Source organism: Sorex araneus, chromosome X (genome assembly GCF_027595985.1).
Source record: "Sorex araneus isolate mSorAra2 chromosome X, mSorAra2.pri, whole genome shotgun sequence".
NCBI lineage: Eukaryota > Metazoa > Chordata > Mammalia > Eulipotyphla > Soricidae > Sorex > Sorex araneus.
The window spans coordinates 198954924-198965093 of NC_073313.1; positions in this window are offsets into that span (position 1 = coordinate 198954924).

A 10170-nucleotide genomic window follows, 5' to 3' on the forward strand; every position below is an offset into this window, starting at 1 on the left:
AGTTCATGGAACTTGTGGGATTTATGGAAAATGCATAGCAATTATTGTGCAGTAAATGGTTTAAGAGACTATGCTCACCTGAACACATAGATTATATCTTGACTCACCCTCTGTAACTAAAATGAATTGAAGGAAAAAATTGCATCTCATTAAATCTCTGACAGTCCTTCTTAGCGTACCAGTAAGGAAACCCTATGCCATCTTCTATTAGTAAGAGTAGAATGCACAAACTTAAGCAACCCAAGATGACAGGGAGGAGTCATTTTTCATTGCTTTGGTGAATGGTATTTGTAGAGCTTGTTTCTCCTACTCGGTCTTCTTCTTATACGAATATTCAGTATGAGCCAAGAAACAGATTCTTGGGGTCTTTCTATTGACAGCAAGTTTCACACACAATTTGTCTCCAAAGCTTATGTTTCTTTTCACATATATTTGGCGGGGGAGGGGGAGGGAGTTGGGATGTTCCACACTCATAGATTTCAGGGCATACTTCTGACTCTGAACTCAAAAATTGTTCTGGTGGTGCTCAGGAGATGACATGGGCTGCCAGGGTCATAGGTCAGCCATGTGCAAAGCAAATACCCTATCCACTGTACTAGCTCCACAGCCCAACTTTTTGTATATTCTGAGTGACTCCAATGCTCCTGTCATCTGAAAAAAATGTTACATTCCCATCCCCTTTCTCATTTTAGAGGCCAGTGACCTCAGCTTACTCCCAAGTTTCAATCCAATAAACCAGAATTTGTGCCCTCTGCTTTATTTAACAGCCCCACTAAATTCCCTGTGGGCATAATCATCCAAAATAAAATAATAGTGTTTTGTTCACAGTACATATGGGGAATCATGAGGACTCTAGAATTTTTTCTTGCAATTAGATAAAATAAAATAAATATGTTCTTTGAACTCTTGTCAGAGATAAAGAACACATTTATTAAAAAATGATCTTGCCTTTTTTTTAAACTCTTGCAGGGCTTACTGTTAAAGAATTTTTTTTACTGTATATTTTCCATATTTTTATTTATTTTTTAAAATTTATTTTATTGAATCACCATGTGGAAAGTTACAAAGTTTTCAGGCTTATGTCTCAGTTATACAATGCTCAAACACCCATCCCTTCACCAGTGCCCATATTCCACCACCAATAAAAAAAAAACCCAGTATACATCCCACCCCTCAACCCCCCAAGCCCCCTCACTGCGTAACTGATAAATTTCACTTCCTTTTCTCTTTACCTTGATTACATTCCATATTTCAACACAAAACTCACTATCATTGTTGGAGTTTCAACACAGATTCACTATTTTTGTTGGAATTTATCCCCCAAGAATATTCCCTATTGACAAGGAAATATTTGATAACTAGTTTTCTACTGATGAGAATGAAGAGATAAAAAATCGCGCGATTTACAATTTCTGTATTTTAGTAATTAAGTCCAGGGAGATTTAAGTTGGAAATTGAATCATTTCCCTTCCTGGAGCAGCATGGAGCAAAAACTTAGTTCACAGTCTGGATACATGGTTGCAGGCACTCTCTGGAACCCCAAGTCATATAGCTGGCTCTGGCTCCTGCTCGTTCCGCAGCCACATGGCTGTGCAAAGGCATGGCCACCCGGGTTGAATCTCGGCCGGAGCCCAAGCTCCGGCCCCAGCCCGAGACTGCCCAGGCATCCCGCTGTTTCAAGTTCCAAGCACTTTTTTTTTCCCCTCGCCACAAAGTTCATACCTGCTCAAAGGACCCATAAAATGTCGGACACCACGCCTCCTTGTCTGGGAGGGAAGAGAGACCAAGGAAGAAGGATATTTCCTCCGTTAGCCGGCGTGGGGCAAAAGCTTAGTTCACAGTCTGGATACATGGTTGCAAGCACTCACTGGAACCCCAAGTCATATAGCTGGCTCTGGCTCCTGCTCGTTCCGCAGCCACGTGGCTGTGAAGGAATTTTTTTTTTTTTAAATAAATGAGAGCATCTATGCTAACTCTAATTTTCTTTTATGGGATCAATATTACTACATAATCCATATTGGTGAGTTTCTTATACATTTTTAAGCATATTCACCTATTCACAGCATCATCTATAATACGTGTTTAATAATTCCCAAACTAGCATCAGTAGTTAAAAATTTTGTCCTTATAACCATTAAAATTATTAAAAATACTGGGTTTTAAAATATAAAGTACCAAAAGTTGAAATATGTGTTAAGTACTATCTCCTATATCTCCCATTATCGATAAATATATTTTTAAAAACATAGGCCTCTCGCATATGAAGATATATTTGGATACTCTCCATGCCTATCCATTTATAAGCAAATTTCAGAAAGAGAGGGACAGACATAGGAGGACTGCACTTATTTGTGGAGTACAGAATAACACCACATAAAACTGATACCTAAGACAGTAGATACAAGGGCCAGAGGGATTGCCCCATATATGGAAGCCTGCTTCATGAGCGAAGGGGAGAAGGCAGATGGAATAGAGAAGGAATCACTAAGAAAATGATGGCTGGAAGAATCAATAGGAGATGTGTGCTGAAAGTAGATAATGGACCAAACATGATGACCTCTCAGTGTCTGTGGTGCAAGCCATAATGCCCAAAAGTAGAGAGAGAGAGTATGAAGAATATTGTCTGCCATGGAGACAGGGGAGGGTGGGAAAGAGGGGTATACTGGGGATATTGGTGGCGGGGAATGTGCACTGGTGCAGGGATGGGTGTTTGATCATTGTGTGATTGTAACCCAAACATGAAAGCTTGTAACTATCCCACAGTGATTCGATAAATTTTTTTTTAAAAAAGATATATTTTGAAATATGTCCTTATTTTATCTTCTGATCTTTATTTCTAATTATTGCTGTTACATTACTCTACTCTCAGTTATATTCTAAGATTTTAGTCATAAAACAAATTAACATTTGCTTTATATCATAATACCTGAAAATGGAGTAAATAAACACTTAAAGATAATCATTAGCAATCACTTATTATAGCACAAAACATGACTCACCAAAATTAATTTTTAAATTACTACTAACTTTAGTAAAATATGACTCTATACCTTGAGTAAAGAAGCTCCTTTACAATCATTACAGCAGTCTGGAAAGGGAATTTGCAAATTGATTTCCAATGAGACAGAAGATCAACAAATAGTTTAGATAACATTTTTATTAAATGGATTCCAGATTACCTCCTCTCTAACACATTTAATGACATTGCCTAGGAAATTATCATCTTTGCATTGTTCCCATAGTAGCATAATGAAGTTCTAAGAGTAATCTATTTTCTGCCTCTGTCTCTCTTTAGCATGCACTTCTCTGGCTCACATGAAAGCTCGTCAAATGCAGCAGTTCAAATTGCTTTTTTTGTTTGTTTTGGGCTTTGTGCCACACCCAGGGGTGCTCAGAGCTTACTCCTGCCTCTGTGATCAGGGATCACTCCTGGCAGGGCTTGGGGGACCATATGAGGCCCAGGCTCAGTTTCTTACAAAGCAAGTGGCCTACTCATTGAATGATCTCTCCAGATCTCTCTGGTTGTTTTTTTATGTGGTTCTGTCTGCAGAACCACCAACATGGTCTGCTAAGACCCTGTGAATTTGTATCTTGTATCCTGGTCCAAAGTGAGCAACCTTTGTCCTCTATAATACAATTAACCTTAGCAGAAAAAAGCAATAGCAATAACATGGATCAAAGAAAACCGAGATTGATTGCTCCTCTCTAATTTTCTTGGGTTATTCATTTCAGTATTCAGCTCAAACTGATGGAGGATATCTTTTCTGAGGTGGTGAGATTTGGAGTCACACCCAGATATGTTCAGGTCTTACTCCAGTTTCTCTGCTCAGGGATCACTCCTGGCAGTCCTCAAGGAATCATTTGTGGTGTCAAGATTGAACCTAGGTTGGCCATGTGCAAGATATGCCATCTTATCCACACTATACTATCTCTCCAGCCCCCACACAGAGGTATTCCTACTAGGAACAGATTTCCCTCGTGGTGGACTTGAAAACATGGCAGATATTCTATTGCATCTGTAAAAATTAAGAAAATGTATTTGTATTGCTAGTCACAGATTTTTAATAAGCACATGTTAAATGAATACATAAATGTGCATTTCTATTATATATAATTGATAATTTGATAATATATTTCTTGCTTTCTTTTTGTTTGCTTTTGGTTTCTTAGGCCATCCCCAGTGGTGCTCAGGGCTTACTCCTGGAGCGGGGGTAGTGAGATTAGGATGACCATATATGGTGCCAGGGGTCAAACCTGTGATGGCTGCATGCAAAGCAAGCTGCATGCAAAGCAGCACTGCTGTACTACTCTCTCACCCCAAATCTCTTAATGTTTTAAGAGGAAAATAATTCTACTAGAAAATAAAAAATATTTCACCTACCCCACAAATGTTTCCTCCCTGATTTTAAAAAGGAAGTATGCTTTCAAATACTAGAAACATTTAAACATCTATCACAGAAAAACTATATCGGTCACAATGCACTATTTTATCTGCATGCTTAACTTAGTCATTTACAGATCCTGAACATTTATATTTTGCATTTTGAACATATGCCTCATGTACCCAGATCATAGGAATTCTCTCACTGAGTAGAGAAATACAATACTCAACCATTATGGCAAGTTCCGCAAGCTAATTTTCTTTATGGCTCCATTGAAGTGTCTTCCAGCAAAGAGGAAGTAGAAAACTAAGTTGTTCCAGTGGTTGAGGATAAGTGATGGCAACAGAGGAAGATCAGATGCTTCCTCTTCAAAGAATAAAATTCCAGAAAAGGGTGTGGATAGAAATTCTTAGAAAAATATAAGATAACCTGAGAATGCTAAAGAAGACTATAGCCTGAACTTTGAGAAGTCTTGGTTCAATGACATACTAATGGAGTGAAATGGTATGGTTATGAAGAGACAAGAGAACAATTGGTAAGCCATATGAGTTTGATATAGCTTAGTACAGTAGGCTAGTTAGCTAGCTGTCCTGAAGTCTTCCACCGGTAGAAATTCCTGAAAGCACTGAGAGTCAGGTGGTGAATACAGGTGAACCTGGGGTCAGGATAAGGAACACTACTGTCTGAGGATGCTTCAAATGCAACAACAACAAAAAAAACCTAGTGCATGATAGTGACAAAAAACAACAACACAGAACTCAGCCCACCCCAATGACATCTTAATGACAGAATAAATGTGGATGTAAATCATATGGAGCAACAAGATGAATTCAAAAACCTTCTACCAAGTTGTTCAGTAGAAGCTCATGTAAAGAATGATTTGGCCTAAAAGTAGATAAAGGTGATAAAAGACAAACATGATAACCTCTCAGTATCTGCATTGCAAACCATAATGCCCAAAAGTAGAGACAGAGTATGGGGAATATTGTCTGCCATGGAGGCAGGGGGAGGGTGGGAAAGGGGGGTATACTGGGGATATTGGTGGTGGGCAATGTGCACTGGTGGAAGGATGGGTGTTTGATCACTGTGTGATTGTAACTCAGACATGAAAGCTTGTAATTATATCTCATGGTGAATCAATATTTTTTTTTTAAAAAAGAATGATTTGGCCTTTCATCCATTAAGCACTGAAAGAGATCAAACAGAATGTGCTTATTCCAGTTGGGGCAGAGTAAGGGAGAGTCAACTATTGTTTTACCTGGAGACAGGAGAAAAAGTAAGAAACTAAGAACTCAGTTCTCTGATATTGCACAGCTGCTTCTATCCTTTTCCTTTTTCAGCTAACCTCTCTACCTGGTTTGTCTATTGTAAAAGCTAAGAAGTTTGACTGGAAATGGGAGGGTAACTTTCTTTGAAGTCTTTGGGTGTTGAAGTTTTGATTTTTTTTGTTGTTTCAGTTAAGAAATACGCTAGTAACTGCTTGCTTCTTACCAAAAAGCCAAACCACAAAACCAGACTACCATATTTAACAAGTGCATGAATCATTCTTTTATTTCTGTATTCCAAGAACCTTCTAACGCTTATACTGTTCTTTTATGTTGCTTCCTCCTGCCATCTCTTGACTATGGCAAATGAGATGTATTATATTTAGATCTCATTAACTAAGCAAAAATTCAATAGGAGCGGATAAAAATTATATAAAAAGTTATATAAAATTCATTATATAAAAATATAAACTACTATGATATACTTACTTCGCATTCATAATTTGATATATCAAATTTGGAATATTCCCTCCCTCCCTTCCTCCTTCCCTCCCTTCTTCTCTCCTCCCTCCTTCCTTCCTCCCTCCCTCCCTCCCTCCCTCCCTCCCTCCCTCCCTCCCTTCCTTCCTTCCTTCCTTCCTTCCTTCCTTCCTTCCTTCCTTCCTTCCTTCCTTCCTTCCTTCCTTCCTTCCTTCCTTCCTTCCCTCCTTCCTTCCTTTCTTCCTTCCCTTTTCACTTTGTCCCTTTCTTCCTTCCTTTTAATGGTTTATGAAGTTGTTGACACTAGAGTTTAGACAAAACGTTCCAACTCCAATTTCATCACCAGTGTCTGCATCTCTCCACCAACATTAAGGGAACGCCAGTTTCCTCCTCACCCCAGTCTATCTCCTTTACACACATAATTTAGTTTAATTATTGTAGTTTTGGTCCCATGCTTAAAATAGTATTCATTCTGGTGTACAGAAATCTTGCATCTACACCCTAGACAAGTTCAAGACTCCTGACACTTGCATCCAGACCAGCATCCAGGTTTCCCCACTCCATTTCTCTCCTTCCATGACACTTTAGTTTCTGTATCTAAAGTTCCGAACTCCGTTGATGATTGAGAATTGGAGATGCTGGCTTGTTTGCCAAGGTGTTGAAAATCAGATGGGGCAGACACGTGATGTGATTTGGAGATGACCACTGGATTAGAGGTGTTACCGACTGGATTCCATGGGACGTCAAAAGAACACCTGGTCGCCCACTTATGAGATGGTCAGACTTCTTTGTCAAGACCCTGAATGAATGGTTTGATGCTCTTTGTGTTTCTGGAGTGAGCAGATGCCATTGGGCTACACTAGCACACAACAGGGATGAATGGAGATGTTACTGGCGCCCACTCCAGCAAATAGGTAAGCAACAGGATGACAAGTGATACAAGTGATCTAAAGCGAATGGTTTGTTCATTTTTTTTATACCTTTCATTACCTGTCATGTTATTCTATATACCAGGGATTAGAGAAATTATTTAGTGTTTGTCCTTCTGAGTTACTGTGCTTAACACGAGGTTTTTCTAGTTCCATCTGAATTGCAGCAAATTGCATGATGCATCACCTATATGACTTCATAGTATTCCACTGTGTGTGTGTATCATGCATTCAGTATCTACTCAACACCTGGGTTTTGTCCATATCCTGGCTATTGTACTGAGCACTGCAATGAGCATAGGTGTGCATGTATCTTGTCGAATGGAAGTTCTGGTGTCCTGGGACAGATACCAAGAAATGAAGTCACAAGGACATATGGGAGCTCTATTCTTGCATTTTTAAGAAAACTACATACTATTTCTTTAGAGCTGAACTAGGCAACATTCCCACCATCAGTACATCAGAACTGCTTTTTATATCTCAACTAACACAGAATTCTTTCTTTCTTTGTTTGTTTGGAGACACACACAGCAATGCTCAGGGGCTACGTATGGCTCGACACTCAAGGGTTACTTCTGGCACAGATCAGGAGAATATATGAGATGCCAGGAACTAAACCCAGGTTAGCTGTATGTAAGGAAAATGTTCTATCGCTGTATTATTGCTTCAACCCCAACACAGGACTTTTATACATTTCATATGTGTGTGTGTTTGTGTGTGTGTGTGATTCTCACTCGTGTCAGATATCTCATTGACACCTTAATTTGGATTTCCTGATAATTAAGTGACAAAGAATACTTCTTAATATGCCTACTGGCCATCCATTTTATTCAAAGAAGTATCCATTCATTTTCTCTTCCCAATTTTATGGGACTTCTAGATCTATTGTTATTGGTCTTTGTATGCTTCAAATGCCCTTTATCTGAAGTGTTCTTTACACATATTTTCTTGCATTCAGCGGAGTGTTTTTTAATTTTACCTTATGTTCCTTTTGACATGCAGAAAAGTGTAAATTTAATTTAGTCTATTTGTTCACTTTTATTTCTGTTGTATTTTCCAGTGGAAAAAATTTGCGGTTCAAATCCTGGAGCATTCTGCCTATGTTTTTCTGGGTATATTTCTTGTAATTTGTTCTAATCTCAAATTCTTTGGTCCACTTGGAGTTGAATTTGGTATGAAGTGTGAAAAACAAATTTAGCTTCATTTTTTGCTATGTAGCTATGTGTATTCTCAACACCATTTATTGAAGAGGCTCTTTTACACTGATAATTGGTTTGGGGTCACACCACGTTGTGTTCAGGGCTTACTGCTGCCTCTTTGCTCAGAGATCACTCCTTGTGGTGCTCATGGAACCATATGCAGTGTTAGTGCTTAATCTCTCAAGCACAAGAATATGTATTTTCAAATGAAAGATATGTCTTCTGGTATAGACCATAAAGTAGGCTAATAAATCTTAGCACATTTTACAGATTTGTAATTATAGAGACTATTTTTTAACCACAGTGGAAACAAACGAATATTGGACTGGAGAGATAGCACAGAGGGTAGGGCGTTTGCCTTGCATGCAGCTGACCCATGTTCAATTCCTCTGCCCCTTTCGGACAGCCCAGCTACCGAGAGTATCCCGCCCGCACGACAGAGCCTGGCAAGCTAGCTGTGGCGTATTTGAAAATGCCAAAAACAGTAACAACAAGTCTCACACTGGAGATGTTACTGGTGCCCACTCGAGCAAATCAATGAGCAACAGGATGACAGTGATACAGTGATATTAAATGAACCATAACTAATATTTTGGTGTAAATTTTCTTCAGTGTCTGTGTATCTTGGAAATATTGCTATGAGTTATTAAATGTGTGATTTCCGTGAAATTTAATGAATTACTGATAGCTAAAATAACATAAAATATGCAAAATACATATTTTAAAATCTTTATCAAAATAAAAGTTCGTCAAACATTCCATTTATTGTTGTTGTTTGGTGCAAAATCTGTGTTGCTACTTCTATTACATACATTCTATTATATTAATTATAACACCATTGAAATACAGTGGAAGTAAGGTGGGCCGCCCAGGGTGGCTTATGTGAGGCAGGGTGGAGAGAGATGTTCACTTTCTCCAGTTCTGCCTCTGCCACCTTGGGGCAAGTTGGGAAGGCTAGGACTGATAAAGTCTACTATGAGCCCCTGCGACGAGTCCCTGCACCCAGCCCCGCAGGCGACAGTCAAGCCACATCTGATGTCTGCTTGGTCTCCCTGTCAGGAGAGTTATCCCCACCATCTGATTTCTTGGGGAAATGTGGACTCAGGCTGGAGTGAGGAATGGCTCTATGCAGGAAAGGACAGTAAGTGCCAAGTCTTATCCAGAGTTTTCAGGATTCTTCCTGTCATTTCTTACAGAAAAGAGTTTCAGGAGTAGACAAGCAGTGAAGTAAAAATAGACTTTATTTGGAGACTTTTAGGAAGGGGAAACAGTGAAAGAAAGTGTGTGTGTGTGTGTGTGTGTGTGTGTGTGTGTGTGTGTGTGAGAGAGAGAGAGAGAGGGGGGTGGGTAACAAGCTTAAGAGACAACACAGGCTTCTCGGCTCTCCACCGAGATGTGACCCAAGTGGCCGCACATGTGCGGCCTCTGTTGCTGGATGACCATGATCTGGAGGCCAGCTAAACTACTTTTGATACCAGCAGCTTCTTACAGAAATGTCTCTAGACTGTGAACTAAACCATGGCCCCATGCCACTCTAAGAGGGGAAAGACTTTTCTCTCTCGGCTTTTTCTTTTTCGGTGAGGGGGGATGAAGGTGTGGTGACCATCATCTTATAAGAACCAATAAAGAGAGGTACAAGCTTGCAATGATGCAATTTCTGGCATAAATTTCCCTGGACTTAGTTACTAAAATACAGAAATCCAAAACCACTATCGCGGCCGCGCAACCTCATATCTCTTCATTATCAGCAATGGAAAACAAATTATCAAATATTTCCTTTTCAGTGGGTCTGATTTTGGGGGAAAAACTCCAAACAATAATAGTGAGTTTTTGTGGAAATATTGAATGTAATCAAATAAAGAGAAATTAAAGTGAAAATTATCAGCTACACAGGTGGCGGGTGGGGTGGGGAGAG